The sequence below is a fragment of the Convolutriloba macropyga genome, chromosome 2, assembly GCF_964194025.1.
Source record: "Convolutriloba macropyga chromosome 2, txConMacr16.3, whole genome shotgun sequence".
Taxonomy (NCBI): domain Eukaryota; kingdom Metazoa; phylum Xenacoelomorpha; order Acoela; family Convolutidae; genus Convolutriloba; species Convolutriloba macropyga.
The window spans coordinates 57,175,458-57,191,241 of NC_134469.1; the positions used below are offsets into that span (position 1 = coordinate 57,175,458).

The 15,784-nt window shown below is 32.3% G+C and overlaps 1 protein-coding gene across 4 annotated transcripts in view; it reads right to left on the bottom strand.

Moving 5' to 3' along the window:
• Positions 1-15,784, bottom strand: part of LOC142335369 (transient receptor potential cation channel subfamily M member 4-like) — a 70,809-nt gene that overhangs the window by 17,897 nt on the left and 37,128 nt on the right. The window lies entirely within an intron of this gene.

Here is a 15,784-nt window from a genome sequence, read left to right on the forward strand (position 1 = left end):
AAACCAATTTTGCAAAGTATCAGACCTTTATAGAGAATTCATTATTGTACTGTTGAAAAAAAACAATAAAAACATTAAAAAATTCATGCTCATTGTTTTCTCGGATTCCGCAAAAAACGTGCAGCAAATTGTGTGCTAAAAAACCCATCTGTTTTAAAAACGTCAGAACCTTTTAATTCTTCAATTAATTTTTCATGAAGGAATCAAAGTAATTTTGAAGGTTTTTTCTTCCGTAAAAAGTTAAGATTTTGAAATAAATAATTTTACAGAAAAAATCAGAATATTTTATGCAAAAAACTTTGAATTGTAATTAAAGATTCTCCACTCTTTCACAATTTCAATAATTATTTATTAAGAAACTTTCTTTCTTTTAATTAGAGCATCCTTAATTTTAGCAATAAATTTGAATCCAATTTTTGAACCCTGGAGTTGTCAAGAACAAATCACGAGCAGCTTTAGATACATCTGCAAAACATCAAAGTTTGTTGTTGTTTCCATCGCTCTGCAGCGGTCAATAATCATAATTCCTTTTTTGCCTATTTACTTGGAGGAAAACAATTGTTCACTATTTCGTAACAAAAAAGCAAAACACAGGGCCACAACTCTACACTGCAATTCAATATAAAACGTACTGAAACAATTTCTTCTAATCTTTACATTTTTTGATTATCTTTGATTATCTTAACTTGTTGATCATCTTTTCAAAAGTTTTTCACCTGCTGAATTTCGAATTGCTTGTATTTTTTAAATTGCTGATTATTGTTCGACGCCAAGGTTAGTTCAATTTTCTAACGGGTATCCAAAACTTATAATTGCTGACCACGACAAAGTGAAACATTTTTTTTTCAAATTGTACGTTTTGTCGAAACAAACTTACGGTTTAATTTTGTCATTGTGCTGAGTGTTTAATTTATTTGAATTTCTTAAAAGTGATAGATCAAGAGAGACGTAAGAAAAGAAGATCGCAACCTTGTTAAACAGGGAAGAGAAGCTTTCGATATATCTTTGTTTGTTGTGCTTCTAAAACCTCGATATTATTTGATTATTAACATTTATTTTATTAAAAATTCTGCCTGTTAACTGCATAAAAGATGAAAAAATTCAGTTTAAAAATTGAAATAAGTTTTGTTAAAGGACCATCTTACATTTTTCAAAATATTTTCTTTTGATGTATTCAGGATACTATTTCAATTTTAGAATTCTCCACTATTATAAATTTGAGTTAATATTCCTAAAACAAATGAAAAATGAGTCATTTTGACAAAAACATTACAAAAAGAAACAGATCGGGAGCTATTTTACATAAATCTGCATTTTTCGTTGTTTTTTATTGCAGATTTCGATACATCGCCTTCATCTCAATCAATTGCATGCATATTACTATTTCATTGTCTTGAATTGAAGCAGAAAATATAATTAGCGTTTTTGTTCTTCAAGAACTCTTCGATTTCGATTACGCTTTGAATATAAATTTGCTCGCATTATTTAAAATTTTGTTGAATAATCAAGAGTTATTTCTAGCAATTTGTTTCCAAATCCAAATCAAATAGTTAGCGTGAATGAAAAAATTCAGGCTAACTAGTTCTTGCATCACTAAAAGTATGTTAATAAACGTATGTTTTTAGTGAAGCAATAATTTTTGCATCACTAAACTAATGCTAACTAGTCGTATTTTAAGTGGTAAGCATACAAAGAGGCTAAAAAAGGGGATTTTAAAAAGAAATGAAACACCAATTGTGCAAAGTATCAGACCTTTATACAGAATTCAATATTGTACTGTTGAAAAAACAGTAAAAACATTAAAAAATTCATGCTCATTGTTTTCTCGGATTCCACAAAAAGCGTGCAGCAAATTGTGTGCTTAAAAAACCCATCTGTTTTAAATACGTCAGAACCTCTTAATTCTTTAATTAATTTTTCAGGAAGGAATCAAAGTAATTTTGAAGGTTTGTTCTTCCGTAAAAAGTTAAGATTTTGAAATAAATAATTTTACAGAAAAAATCAGAAAATTTTAAAGTTTTTTCTATGCAAAAAACTTTGAATTGTAATTAGCGATTCTCCACTCTTTCACAATGTCGATAATTATTTATTAAAAAACTTTCTTTCTTTTAATTAGAGCATCCTTAATTTTAGCAATAGGTTTGAATCCAATTTTTGAACCCTTGAGTTGTCAAGAACAAATCAGGAGCTGCTTTAGATACATCTGCAAAACATCAAAGTTTGTTGTTGTTTCCATCGCTCTGCAGCGGTCAATAATCATAACTTTTTTTTGCCTATTTACTTGGAGGAAAAAAAATGTTCACCATTTTAGTAACACTGCAATTCAATATAAAACGTACTAAAACAATTTCTTTTCTGATCTTTACATTTTTTGATTATCTTTTCAAAAGTTTTTCACCTGCTGATTTTCGAATTGCTTGTATTTTTTAAATTGCTGATTTTTGTTCGACGCCAAGGTTAGTTCAATTTTCTAACGGGTATCCCAAACTTATAATTGCTGACCACGACAAAGTGAAACAACTTTTTTTTTCAAATTGTACGTTTTGTCGAAACAAACTTACGGTTTAATTTTGTCATTATGCTGAGTGTTTAATTTATTTGAAATACTTAAAATGATAGATCAAGAGAGACTTAAGAAAAGAAGATTGCAACCTTGTTAAACAGGGAAAAGAAGCTTTCGCCATATTTTTGTTTTTGTGCTTCTAAAACCTCGATATTATATGTTTATTAACATCTACTTTATTAAAAATTCTGCCTGTTAACTGCATAAAAGATGAAAAAGCCGAAAAATTCAGTTTAAAAATTGAAATAAGTTTTGTTAAAGGACCATCTTACATTTTTCAAAATATTTTCTTTTGATGTATTCAGGATACTATTTCAATTTTAGAATTCTCCACTATTATAAATTTGAGTTAAGATTCCTAAAACAAATGAAAAGTGAGTCATTTTGACATAAACATTAAAAAAAGGAACAGATCGGGAGCTATTTTACATAAATCTGCATTTTTCGTTGTTTTTTATTGCAGATTTCGTTACATCGCCTTCATCTCAATCAATTGCATGCATATTACTATTTCATTGTCTTGAATTGAAGCAGAAAATATAATTAGCGTTTTTGTTCTTCAAGAACTCTTCGATTTCGATTACGCTTTGAATATAAATTTGCTCGCATTATTTAAAATTTTGTTGAAAAATCAAGAGTTATTTCTAGCAATTTGTTTCCAAATCCAAATCAAATAGTTAGCGTGAATGAAAAAATTCAGGCTAACTAGTTCTTGCATCACTAAAAGTATGTTAATAAACGTATGTTTTTAGTGAAGCAATAATTTTTGCATCACTAAACTAATGCTAACTAGTCGTATTTTAAGTGGTAAGCATACAAAGAGGCTAAAAAAGGGGATTTTAAAAAGAAATGAAACACCAATTGTGCAAAGTATCAGACCTTTATACAGAATTCAATATTGTACTGTTGAAAAAACAGTAAAAACATTAAAAAATTCATGCTCATTGTTTTCTCGGATTCCACAAAAAACGTGCAGCAAATTGTGTGCTAAAAAACCCATCTGTTTTAAAAACATCAGAACCTTTTAATTCTTCAATTAATTTTTCAGGAAGGAATCAAAGTAATTTTGAAGGTTTGTTCTTCCGTAAAAAGTTAAGATTTTGAAATAAATAATTTTACAGAAAAAATCAGAAAATTTTAAAGTTTTTTCTATGCAAAAAACTTTGAATTGTAATTAGCGATTCTCCACTCTTTCACAATGTCGATAATTATTTATTAAAAACTTTCTTTCTTTTAATTAGAGCATCCTTAATTTTAGCAATAGGTTTGAATCCAATTTTTGAACCCTTGAGTTGTCAAGAACAAATCAGGAGCTGCTTTAGATACATCTGCAAAACATCAAAGTTTGTTGTTGTTTCCATCGCTCTGCAGCGGTCAATAATCATAACTTTTTTTTGCCTATTTACTTGGAGGAAAAAAATTGTTCACCATTTTAGTAACACTGCAATTCAATATAAAACGTACTAAAACAATTTCTTTTCTAATCTTTACATTTTTTGATTATCTTTTCAAAAGTTTTTAACCTGCTGATTTTCGAATTGCTTGTATTTTTTAAATTGCTGATTTTTGTTCGACGCCAAGGTTAGTTCAATTTTCTAACGGGTATCCCAAACTTATAATTGCTGACCACGACAAAGTGAAACAACTTTTTTTTTCAAATTGTACGTTTTGTCGAAACAAACTTACGGTTTAACTTTGTCATTATGCTGAGTGTTTAATTTATTTGAAATACTTAAAATGATAGATCAAGAGAGACGTAAGAAAAGAAGATTGCAACCTTGTTAAACAGGGAAAAGAAGCTTTCGCCATATTTTTGTTTTTTGTGCTTCTAAAGCCTCGATATTATATGGTTATTAACATCTACTTTATTAAAAATTCTGCCTGTTAACTGCATAAAAGATGAAAGAGCCGAAAAATTCAGTTTAAAAATTGAAATAAGTTTTGTTAAAGGACCATCTTACATTTTTCAAAATATTTTCTTTTGATGTATTCAGGATACTATTTCAATTTTAGAATTCTCCACTATTATAAATTTGAGTTAAGATTCCTAAAACAAATGAAAAATGAGTCATTTTGACATAAACATTAAAAAAAGGAACAGATCGGGAGCTATTTTACATAAATCTGCATTTTTCGTTGTTTTTTATTGCAGATTTCGATACATCGCCTTCATCTCAATCAATTGCATGCATATTACTATTTCATTGTCTTGAATTGAAGCAGAAAATATAATTAGCGTTTTTGTTCTTCAAGAACTCTTCGATTTCGATTACGCTTTTAATATAAATTTGCTCGCATTATTTAAAATTTTGTTGAAAAATCAAGAGTTATTTCTAGCAATTTGTTTCCAAATCCCAATCAAATAGTTAGCGTGAATGAAAAAATTCAGGCTAACTAGTTCTTGCATCACTAAAAGTATGTTAATAAACGTATGTTTTTAGTGAAGCAATAATTTTTGCATCACTAAACTAATGCTAACTAGTCGGATTTTAAGTGGTAAGCATACAAAGAGGCTAAAAAAGGGGATTTTAAAAAGAAATGAAACACCAATTGTGCAAAGTATCAGACCTTTATACAGAATTCAATATTGTACTGTTGAAAAAACAGTAAAAACATTAAAAAATTCATGCTCATTGTTTTCTCGGATTCCACAAAAAACGTGCAGCAAATTGTGTGCTAAAAAACCCATCTGTTTTAAAAACGTCAGAACCTTTTAATTCTTCAATTAATTTTTCAGGAAGGAATCAAAGTAACTTTGAAGGTTTGTTCTTCCGTAAAAAGTTAAGATTTTGAAATAAATAATTTTACAGAAAAAATCAGAAAATTTTAAAGTTTTTTCTATGCAAAAAACTTTGAATTGTAATTAGCAATTCTCCACTCTTTCACAATGTCGATAATTATTTATTAAAAAACTTTCTTTCTTTTAATTAGAGCATCCTTAATTTTAGCAATAGGTTTGAATCCAATTTTTGAACCCTTGAGTTGTCAAGAACAAATCAGGAGCTGCTTTAGATACATCTGCAAAACATCAAAGTTTGTTGTTGTTTCCATCGCTCTGCAGCGGTCAATAATCATAACTTTTTTTGCCTATTTACTTGGAGGAAAAAAATTGTTCACCATTTTAGTAACACTGCAATTCAATATAAAACGTACTAAAACAATTTCTTTTCTAATCTTTACATTTTTTGATTATCTTTTCAAAAGTTTTTCACCTGCTGATTTTCGAATTGCTTGTATTTTTTAAATTGCTGATTTTTGTTCGACGCCAAGGTTAGTTCAATTTTCTAACGGGTATCCCAAACTTATAATTGCTGACCACGACAAAGTGAAACAACTTTTTTTTTCAAATTGTACGTTTTGTCGAAACAAACTTACGGTTTAATTTTGTCATTATGCTGAGTGTTTAATTTATTTGAAATACTTAAAATGATAGATCAAGAGAGACGTAAGAAAAGAAGATTGCAACCTTGTTAAACAGGGAAAAGTAGCTTTCGCCATATTTTTGTTTTTGGTGCTTCTAAAACCTCGATATTATATGGTTATTAACATCTACTTTATTAAAAATTCTGCCTGTTAACTGCATAAAAGATGAAAAAGCCAAAAAATGCCGTTTAAAAATTGAAATAAGTTTTGTTAAAGGACCATCTTACATTTTTCAAAATATGTTTTTTTGATGTATTCAGGATACTATTTCTATTTTAGAATTCTCCACTAATATAAATTTGAGTTAAGATTCCTAAAACAAAAGAAAAATGAGACATATTGTCAAAAACATTGATAAAAGAAACAGATCGGGAGCTATTTTACATAAATCTGCATTTTTCGTTGTTTTTTATTGCAGATTTCGATACATCGCATTCACCTCAATCAATTGCATGCATATTACTATTCCATTGTCTTGAATTGAAGCAGAAAATATAATTAGCGTTTTTGTTCGTTAATTTTGTTGAAAAATTGAGAGTTATTTCTAGCAATTTGTTTCCAAATCACCAATAATTTGCTGTTGATGAAACGAGTATCATAGTTGTGTCTGATGTCTACTGAAAACACTTTAATATCAATTACAGGTGACCTGAAATACATCCTATCGGCGACTCAAGCTTCCCAACAAAATGAAATAGCTTTAAACTGATTATAGTAAAGCTATGTTCTGACTGATAATTTGAGCATGTCTTAAGCAATGAACAGAAAACTGAAGAGATCGGAACCAAGCTAAAAATAAAACCAATTTCCACAATTCGCTTTATCTATAATTTTTTTAAAAGGCTTTTTATTAAATTAATTAAATTGCTGTATTTTTCAATTTGTGGATAGTTTTCTGACTCGAAGGTTGTTTTTATAGTTTGACAAATTAAACAAAAATGAAACGGATGACAAAATGTTCCTGACAACGATAAAGAAAAATTCTGTAGAAATTAAATTTTTTCTAATTCTACGTTTTTTTTTTAAAACAGACTTCGATTTTTTTATTATGCAAAAAAATATATTTGTTTGACAACAAAAAAACAGAATGGATACGAAAAAAAAGATTTGTATTGAAGTTTTTTTTTCGGAAAAGCCAAACAATCAACTTTTTTCACAATTCCTTTGTCTTTTTTCTTCTAAACAGGATTATATGCTTATTAGCATACCCTTTTTTTGAGATTTTGAATCTAATAATTATACAAAACAACAGCAAAACAACAAAAAGTCCCCTTTTAATAACAAAAATGACCTAAAAAGAATTATTTGCAACTTCTAAGCTTTTTTATTTGATATATGCAAGATAGACAATTCAATTTGAGCAATCTTCGTCAGGATAAAAGGAAATATAATTCCAGTTTTTGTTGAGTTTGTACGTTTTTAGATTTTTGGAACACCATGAAAACTGTTTTTTATTTTAATTAAAAGATAAAAATTTTTGATTAAAAAACCTTAACGAAAAAATTAATCTCGGAATCCTCAAAAACAATTGAAAGATCAGAAGTATGGGGAAAAATGACAAAAGAAACAGATTGCGAGCAGTTTTACCGGATCTGTCAATTCTCATAGTTTTTTATTGCGTCCTTCATTCGTTCGCGCTCACAAAACGAGCCAATTTTCTTGAAATGAGACAGGAAATAAAGATTAGCGCTTTTTGTTCGTTAAGAAGTCTCAAATTTTAATTTAGGTGTTAAAATAAATTTGATTGGATGATCTGAAATTCTGTTCAAAACTGGAAGATGTGTTTCTATAACATCATTATTTTGCTGTTGATTCAGGGATTATAACAACTTTTGTTCCCTGTCTAATGAAAAGTATTTGCCTAATAATATTACATATGACTTGAAAGGTTGAATTGAGATGTTTTTCAACTAAGTGTAGCCATTCAAATTGTTCAATGCTAACTAGCTTTTTCTTAAGAGAAGAACAAAATATAAGAAGCAGATGAGGGAACAGAAAGAGAATAGGAAACAGTTTTTGGGAAAAAAAGCTGATCATATTTCGAATTCAACTAAATTAATAATGTACTGTTGAAAAAAGGAATCAAACAACTGAAAAAGATTTAGCAAAAAGAATTTGAAAAATTAAACATAGTTTAATGAGAGCAATTTTACGGTTGAACAGGTATTTGAATCCAAATTTTCACTTCAGCAAATATCGGAAAAGTTGACATATAAAAATTATCGACAAAAATCTGAAAAAAAACAAGCAGGTTGCCAGGTTCTTGTTTGTATTGGCAAACTATTACCAATAAAATATCAATTGTACCCGAACTTTCGCTGTTCGGTTCTCTAGTACCGGAAATTACTTTTACCAGAGACTACAAAAAATGAGTTGTATATTCTAGAGCTCAATTGAATAATATTTTTGATGTCTAAATTACTTACAATTTGAGATTTTAGCAACTCAGTAACTGTCACAGAAAAAGAGTTAAAATCTGATCAAAACCTTTAGTAAGAAAAACTCATAGACACAAAAAAGTAGATAAAGAAATTAAAACCAATAAAAACGATTTTTAGAAAACAGTGGAACTGGATTTACAGAGTATTTTGTTTAATTGTCATCGAAAAATTTAATTATGTCTTATATAATCAAAAAATGTTATTTCGAACCAATTTTAATGAAGTAGGTGTGATATAAAACATTAAAACAATTTTTTGTACCCTTCATTTGGTTTAATTTGTTTGTTTGAACTTTTGGCAGGTCATCCCTACTGACTTTTCAAAAGTTAATCAATTCTTAAAATTAAGTTATTGAAAATAGACAAGGGCAGGATATTTTTTTCCATTATCTATTAGAGTTTTAAAACGTCGAATTTCATTCGAACCTTTTTGTATTCTCTCATTTTATCTTCTACATTTTTCTGTTTTCATATCCGAATGAATGTCAGTTTTGCCAATGTCATTTGTTTTAGAGTGGAATATTGTGCTGACGTGTATATTCCCCAATAAAAAATAAGTTTTATACACTTCGAAATTTGATTTTTTCAACTGAAAAGCAATTTTTTTCATATACAACATATAGATGTTATTTTTCGGTAAATGTATCATATTGTTGGTTAAAAAAGGTCGTAGTTCTCTCTTTTTTAAATAAAAGGAAAGTCTGCTCACAGGTATTCATTACTAGTCCACGAACGATTACTGGGAGACTTTTATTGGAAAAATTGTTGTTATTATTACGTCGATGTGTCACTTAAATGTTCATCATTAACTTGTAGTAGTCAAAACAATTGAACAAACAGAAAAGATAAAGAACATTACACACGCAGAATTAGGTTCTGTTCAACAAAACTAACGTGTGAATAAACGTGACGGAAATACGCAAACTAAAGTGACAAAATTCCGTCACAATTACCCACGATTGACAAAACTAAGCATTGTGGAAAAGTATGATGAATGCATCCACTTTTGGGCATTTTTTAACTAGTTTCAGCTATTGTCAGTTTTGTCTACACACGCTTATAAGCCAAATCGTAGAATTTGGGCGCAAAAAAAATTACGAAATTGTGCATATAAATCGCACGTAATTATAGTACGTTTGGCGAGGTACTGATTCAGCAAAATCAAATCTTCGATGATGGAAAAATTTTGAGTAGATTTAGAAGTTAGTGCTAACTTTCTGTTCAACGCGTGGACTGGCTTCTTATTTTATGCGAGCTTGTTGTTCTAAAGATGCCGTTGTTTACTAAATCTCAATTGGATTCAAACCGGATAACGTTTTTTGTTATACATCATCCTTAGTACTGTATGCGCTTTTCGGTTCATTTCGGCGATAACATGTTGAGGCTTTTGATATATGGCCCCGTCGACTAAGTTAATTTTTAGAAAACGTTTGACATTTGCTATGCACTGCTCGGCAAAATTACGATGTTGCATTTCATTTATCAAAATGGCTGTTACTAAAACCTTTATACAACTATTTTGTACTTTTCATAACAAGCAGAATTCTGCTCAAGGGCGGCATAAACAATGACGCAAAGGGTCAATTAATTTGTAAAATTGTCTCCACTCTCTCAAATGTAATAAGAGCTTAAAACATATTTTGCTGCTAATACAAGGCAACTCGTTTCTAAATTGTGACATTTTGTACAAAGCAGCAAACTGCGAAGAAGTTTGCTTCCAAATAAACACATACCGATTATTTTTGGAGTAGAACAAATTTTTGATTATATGACACCCCATTTTCAGGCTTGTATGTGTCTGCGCTGAATAAAATTCACAGTACAATGTCGAGTCCTCTGGTGGACAAAAACTTGACAACTTGAGGCCTCTTCGAGGCCCTCAAAAACTTGTTCGAATCTCAAATGTTTCCGTCGTGGTCAAAAACACGGGTCAAAAGAATTCAATAATTTGAATTTTAAATTAAAATAGAAACTGAAATCATACGAAACTTAGCTCGTATTTGTAGTACTTATGTATGCAAAAAAATACAGAAAAAAACTAGATTAGCTAAAAAATATTTTACTTGATTGACATGTGAAGATATCTTAGTTCCCAATCCCTAAGGTGATTTTCTTTTTTCATCAATATTTCACGAGAATAATATATAGCCTAGATACAATCAAGTTCATGAGCTGGAGGTCGGTGGATATTAGAAATAGGTTTCTGTGAGTGGGAGAATTCACATCTGACATCTGATTTATAATTCAAAAAATTGCGCCAAAACAGAAATAGAATCGAGTTTTTTTGTGGTCATTATTTATCGGCATTGTTACCAAGTTCGTCAGGTAAGTTCTTCTTTTGTTCTTTGAAACTTTAGTAAAGAAAAATTCTAAATTTCTTGATGGTTCTCTGAAGCCATCACATCCTCTCTTTTTTTCAACAAGTTTGTGAGTATAGGTTCTCCAAATCTGTCGGGTTGTTTTCTATTTATGCCCTGGAAGGCTCTGATGGTTTGGGTTGATGGTGCTATGCAGCCAATGTAGCAGCAGAAGCTTCATCTTATTGTGCAGGTCCAACATCTCTGTTCTGATGTTGTGGTTCTGATTGAGATATGGTCTCCTCCACTGGTGGTTCAATATTCACATTTTCCTCGTCTAGTCGCGCAATTTGGTGGTCGCTCACTAGAATAGTCCTTGATAAGTTTTCGGGCTATATGAAAGTTGTGTTCAAGCCCTTTTGATGAAGATGGTAGCAGGAACTGTCTTCGTCTTCTCATTGACCTTGAATAGAATGGGTTGGCAAAAATCGAAATCTGTTTTTGCTGGTAGTCTCACTCTGCGTACCAATAGAAGTTTAACTGGAGTGTTGTGAAGTGTTGCGATGTGTTGTCAGTGCCCTTTGCAGGAATGCTCCAATTGACACATCAAGATTGAAACTCCAGGCTTGAGGTGCCCGCTTCACTGTCTGATCTGCTCTTTCAGCTCGTTCATTAGCTCTTGGATGATAGAAGGTTGATTCCACTTTCTTGATTCCCAGTGATTTACACTACTGTTTAACGTCGCGACTTACAATTTCAGGACCATTATCAGATCATAAAATTTTATGTATTCTGAATCTTGGAAAGATTAGACTAAGATATACTTTAACTGTTTCCGATGTCCTCTTTCCCGCAAGGAAAGCTTCTATCCAGTCAAAAAAGCCCACGTCACCAATTACAAAGTAATTGCCTTGATCCGTAGCATAACCCCAGTCCATCTGGAGTAACTCCCAAATGTCGGCTTCTGGCCAAGTAGAAACCGTTTTTCCCAGACTAGGCCTGTTTATTTGACAATTCTTATATTTACTAACAAAATGGTGAACATCTTAGGTAATGCCAGGCCACCACGCTATCATTTTGACTGATGCCTCAGTTGCATTTTTCCCTGAAGGAGTTTCATGCGCTTTTGCCAAAACCAAGTGTCGAAATTTAGGTGGACTGAAAGGAACAACAATTCTGAAGATGATTCCATTGTGTATAGTCAGTGCATATTTCTGTTGTTCGAATTTTTTTTCGCTTCTGAACATTGTTTCCAATTGCCGCTTTTGATTCGTTTCATTAAGTCCTGAGAAAGTCTGTTTGTTCCAGGTTCAGTTTTGATTTTTGCTTGGGTCACGAAATCACTCTGAGTGATGTAGATGTTGTTGAATGCGAAGCACACTCGATCGTTTTCGGAATCGTCTGTGTCGAAACTCATCCTGCTCAAAGCATCTGCGTGGGGTATCTGCTCAATTAATGTGTATCTCAGCTCATAGTCGAAAACAATTAGAGCTGTTGCCTATGTGGTTTGAGCTGATGCTGTTTTCGGGATCTCCTCATCTGGGTCAATGAGATATTTGAGTGGTTTGTGTTCTGTCAGAAGAGTAAGTTGTCTTCTAAGAAGGATTTGCTTCAATCAGGTGACTAGAAACAAAATTGCCAGTGCTTTCCGTTCGAATAGTTTTGCTCCACTGGAGTCAATTTTCTGAAAAAATATGTAACTGGATGTCCTTCTTGCGAAAGAACCCCGCCATTGGATTTTTCAGAGGAGTCAGTAGTAACTGTTGCTTCTTTTTGTAAACTATATGGCTGTACAAATTGGTTAGCACTTAATTCATTTTTTATGTCTTCAAAGGTTTTTTATCGCGTTTTGCCCCATGAAAAATCGCTATTTCTCATGTAATTCAGATGTAGCGTTTTTTTTGCGAAATAAGGTATCACTCTTACAAAAAAACTTGCTAGACCAACAAACGATTCGAGTTGCTTGTTGTTATTTGGTGCTTTTGCATTTTTAATTTTTTCAACAATTTTGGGATGTTATGCTCTTCCGTCCTTTGAAATGGAGTGTCCCCAAAAACTAACGCTATCGACTGGTTTTGAAATAGACTTTTTTCTCATTATTAGCAAAGTTTTTCACACGTAGTCAACTCTTGACTGCTAGCATTCTCTTGACGAATTGCTTCCTGGTATTTCCATAGACTAACACATTGTCTTGAAAGATCACAACAGCTGATGATTCGATGATCAGTGTTGATTCGATGCAATTCTGGAAGGTTGAATTAGAGTTTTTCTATCCCTGAGGTAGACGGCACATTTTGAAGGGTCCCTGAGATGTGTTGATTGTGCATATATCTTTTGCTTCTTCATCAAGTTCAATTTGATAGTAAGCATCAGAGGGGTCAACTTTGCCAAAGTATGAGGCCCATGTAGATTGTGGAAGAGCGTCTTTTTATGACTGGTATTGGGTAGTTCTCATCCATGACCTTGCCACTGATATGCACTTTCAAGTCCACACAAAGTCTCAATTCTCCACACTTCTTTCCATGGCACACCACTGCAGATGCATTAGTGAATCCTCCTGGCTGTACCGGTTCAAAGATGCCCTGTTTGATCATCTGTTCCAGCTTTTCGGTGACCTTGTCTTGAAGAGGTAGAGGTATTTTTCTGAATTTTCTTAACATTGCCGTGATCCTTGTATCAGTTTTACATGGGCTTTGTAAACGTTCACAACCGGTAGGTGTTTGGTTGTGATGTTGTTCACACCGGGCTTGGGTAGAAGGCCTATACCAAGTAAGCCAAATTTTTCATCAGACTGCACAATTGCTAAATGTTTTTGTGTATGTCTGCTTCCGTTCCACTCAACGCCACAAGTAAATGATCATAGAAGCTTTAATTGATGAACATCATAAGCTTCAAGATACCTTATCTTGCCATCCAACGGAAGTTCATCAAGCTCAGCATATTTTTTGACGATATCACTTTGCTATCTGCACCTAAGTCTAGCTGCCTTTTTTACCCTACAGTTATTTATTTAGATGAATTTCTATGTCGCAGACATGCTGTTTGTTCTTTAGTGTAGAAAAATTCCCATCTCCGATGCTGGTGGTGCTTGTGCCGAAAAAATCTTTTCTTCATCGCAACATTTTTGAGAAGTGTCCAACTTTTTCAAAGTTGTTGCTTTTTTTCTTAGCGCCGGACAGGGTCTACTAGAATGTGGCATACCTCCATACCTAGTGCACATATTCTTGCTTTGATGAGCCCTAAATTTTTCATTTGGTTTTTGAAATGTCTTTTTGAAGTTGAACCCAACTTCCTCTTTCACAGTAAAAGGCTTATTGTGTGATGAAGAACTTGCAAAAAACATTGCTTCACTTCTGAACTGTAAGCTCTTGGTCATTTCAGTTACCGACATTGCTGGTTTTGCTTTAAAACCACGTAGTAGTCTAAATTTTGATTCAGACTCCCTGAAATCTGAGATAAACCTTATTTTTACCAACTTTTCTTCGGGGTTGGTTGCTGTTTTGAGTTTTCCGAAGTCACAATAGCTTGTTTCTTCTCGAAGACGTGCTAACAAATTGTCGTCTGTCTCCCCATGCCTTGTATTATGGAAAAAACTTTAGCCCTTTCTGTCGTTACTACTCTCTCCTTAGATGAAATAAAATTTTGAATCGTCAGTCCCATGTGTTTATACGGAGCGTCTATCAAAGTCCTAGAACTTATTAGGCTTGTAAGTTTAATAACTGCATCTTTTTTGCACATACTACGAAAAAGATTGGTTACCTGTAGGAACAACATAGTACCATCGGTGTTGATCTTGTCTTTTTCTTCTTTGAGCGACATTTCGCCACAGAAGGCATATTCCACGCAGTAGTTGATTTTGCATTCTGTAGATCCAAAATTTGTCTGTCTGCAGGTGGTCTGGGCACCATTGTCCTGGTCAATAACACGGGACAAAAGAATTCAATATGTTAAACTTTAAATTAAAACTGGAACTGAAAAAATACAAAACTTAGCTTGTATTTATAGTACTTAATTATGCAAAATTATACAGAGAAATATTAGATTAGCTAAAAAATATTTTACTTGTTTGACATGTGAAGAGATCTTAGTTCGAATCCCTGAGATGATTTTCTATTTTCATCATTCTTCATGAGAATGATATATGAACTAGATACAATCGAGTTCATGAGTTGGAGGCCGGTGGTATTGTTCATTAAGAGAAACTGTAAAATTGTCTCCAATCTCTCCAATGTAATAAAATCTTGAAAAAGATTTTTGCTGCTGATCCAAGCTAACTTGTTTCTAAATTGTGACTTTTCGTACAAAGCAACAAACTGCGAAGAAGTTTGCTTCAAAATAAACGCATCACTGAATACTTTTGGAGGAGAATACAGTTTTGTTTACATGACACAGCATTCACAGGCATGTATATGTCTGCGCTGAATAAAATCTACAATGCAATGTCGAGTCGGTTGGCGGACAAAATCTTGACGACCTGAGGCCTCTTCGCAGCTCTCAAAAACTTTTTCGAATCCCAAATATTTTTCTTTGCGTTTGTTGTTTGCTGCCTATTTCCACGCTCATTGCAGCACGCAACAGTATTTGTAGCATCAGTATTTAAATTGCAGATAGTTTCTGTTGAGGTGAGAGACATTAATTTTTTCCAATTGTAGATGGAGGATTGAAAATTTCCGAAACCAACTTTGAAACTTTGAGCATGAAAAAAAACCGTTTTGTGCGTTAACAAATAACCAGTGGGTAAGACTGTTTTGGACCCCCCCCCCCCCGTTTTATGATCTATCCGGGGGGGGGGGGCAAACCTTTTTTTCAAAAAAATTGTGAAAGAGTGTCTGAGTCGAGCTAAAGTCCAGCATGTCTTAAAGTCCAGCTAATCTTTTCGTAGCTCAAATGAGTCGAGTAGGCTCTTTTCATAGCACATTTTTGTCGAGCATTGACTTTTCGAGGTCTAGACTTGGGCAGCCAACTCAATTTTGACATATAGTGACCAGTTATGTGGTCTGTATTGTTTCTGCACTAGATTTGTTTCACTGCGATTGTGCAAGTAGCTATTGATTGAACTGT